The following is a 2,500-nucleotide window of genomic DNA, read 5'->3' as shown; positions in this document are numbered from 1 at the left end:
GTGTTGAAGGCAGAGCTGAAGTCCACAAACAGGATCCTGGCGTAGGATGCTGGGGCGTCCACATGCTGTAGGGTGAAGTGGAGGGCCATGTTAACTGCGTCGTCCACAGACCTGTTGGCTCTGTAGGCAAACTGAAGGGGGTCCAGGAGAGGGTCTGTGATGGCTTTGAGGTGTGCCAGGAGCAGGCGCTCAAAAGACTTCATTACCACAGATGTAAGGGCGACCGGTCTGTAATCATTTAGTCCTGTTGGCCTTAGCTTTTTGGGCACAGCGATGATGGTGGAGGACTTGAGACAGGCTGGTACATGGCATGTCTCCAGGGAGGTGTTAAAGATGTTGGTGAACACCGGAGACAGCTGGTCAGCGCAGTGCCTGAGGGTGGCTGGAGAGACAGAGTCCGGCCCGGCTGCTTTGCGTGGATTCTGCCTCTTGAAAAGCCCATTAACTTCTCCCTCCTGAAAGGAGAGAGTCGTTTCTGTAGTATGGGTGGGGGATGGGGCCTCTTGGGTGGGAAGGGGTGGTTCAGGACAGTCCAATTGTCTTTCAAATCTACGGTAGAACTCGTTCAGGTCGTTGGCTAGGCGGGAGTCGTTAGTGGTGTGGGGCGCTCTGGGTTTGTAGTTGGTGATGTGCCTGAGCCCTTTGGCAGACAGAAGCAGCGTCGTTAGTAGAGAACTGGTGTTTTAGTGTCTCTGAGTACAGTCGTTTAGCCTCTCTCACCGCTTTGCTAAACCTGTTCTTCGACTCCTTGAATCTGTCTCTATCCCCACTCCTAAACGCTTCCTCCTTCTCCAACCTCAACCTTTTGAGCTTTGCTGAGAACCAGGGCTTGTTGTTGTTAAAGTTCACCCTGGTACGTGTTGGGATACAGCAGTCCTCACAGAAGCTGATGTACACAGCCTCTGTGAGTTCATCCAGACTATTGGTAGCAGTCGTGAACATATCCCAGTCAGTACAGTCTAAGCACGCCCGCAAATCTTCCACAGCCTCACTGGTCCACTGTTTAGATGTCCTCACAGCAGGTTTACAGAGTTTTAGTTGCTGCCTGTATGCACGAATCAGGTGGACCAAGGGAGTTCTGTGCGAGCCGAACAGCCCCGTGACCCACAAGAGAAACATCCCCGCCAAATTCGAGCGTTTGACGGGGTCTATCCGTGAAAAAATATTCACGTTTTTGAGTGCACATGCATTTCTGCTGCAAATGCCTCTGGAAGTTTCATGCCGTTCGTATGCCAATTGTGGCAACACGAAAATGACCCGTTTTCCCATTCCGAGGGATTTCTGTGCGACCCTAACAGCCCCGTGAGCCACAAGAGACACATCCCCGCCAATTTCTAGCGTTTCACGGGGTCTATCCGTGAAAAATATAGACGTTTTTGAGTGCACATGCATTTCTGCTGCAGATGCCTCTGGAAGTTTCATGCCGTTCGTACGCAATGTGGCAACACGAAAATGACCCCTTTTCCCATTCCGAGGGATTTCTGTGCGACCCTAACTAACAGCGCCCGTGAGCCACAAGAGAGACATCCCCGCCAATTTATAGCGTTTCACGGGGTCTATCCGTGAAAAATATAGACGTTTTTGAGTGCACATGCATTCCTGCTGCAAATGCCTCTGGAAGTTTCATGCCGTTCCTATGCAATGTGGCCACACAAAAATGACCCGTTTTCCCATTCCGAGGCATTTCTGTGCGACCCTAACAGCCCCGTGAGCCACAAGAGAGACATCCCCGCCAACTTCTAGCGTTTGACGGGGTCTATGCGTGAAAAATATTAAAATTTTTGAGTGCACGTGCCTTTCTGCTGCAAATGCCTCTGGAAGTTTCATGGCATTCCTATGCAATGTGGCAACACGAAAATGACCCCTTTTCCCATTCCGAGGGAGTTCTGTGCCACCCTAACAGCCCCGTGAGCCACAAGAGACACATCCCCGCCAATTTCTAGCGTTTCACGGGGTCTATCCGTGAAACATATAGAAGTTTTTGAGTGCACATGCATTCCTGCTGCAAATGCCTCTGGAAGTTTCATGCGGTTCGTACGCAATGTGGCAACACGAAAATGACCCGTTTTCCCATTCCCAGGGATTTCTGTGCGACCCGAACAGCCCCGTGAGCCACAAGAGACACATCCCCGCCAATTTCTAGCGTTTCACGGGGTCTATCCGTGAAAAATATCAATTTTTTTTTGACTGCACATGCATTTCTGCTGCAAATGCCTCTGGAAGTTGCATGCGGTTCGCATGCAATGTGGCGACACGAAAATGACCCGTTTTCCCATTCCGAGGGATTTCTGTGCCACCCTAACAGCCCCGTGAGCCACAAGAGAGACATCCCCGCCAATTTCTAGCGTATCACGGGGTCTATCCGTGAGAAATATTCACTTTTTTGAGTGCACATGCATTCCTGCTGCAAATGCCTCTGGAAGTTTCATGCGGTTCGTATGCAATGTGGCGACACGAAAATGACCCGTTTTCCCATTCCGAGGGATTTCTGTGCCACCCT

Source organism: Petromyzon marinus, unplaced genomic scaffold, assembly GCF_048934315.1.
Source record: "Petromyzon marinus isolate PM22_M1 ecotype Great Lakes invasive population unplaced genomic scaffold, UKy_Petmar_22M1.pri1.0 PM_G_Scaffold_6, whole genome shotgun sequence".
Taxonomy (NCBI): Eukaryota; Metazoa; Chordata; class Hyperoartia; order Petromyzontiformes; family Petromyzontidae; genus Petromyzon; species Petromyzon marinus.
The sequence above is the reverse complement of the archived record's forward strand: the minus strand, read 5'-3'. Positions refer to the sequence as shown.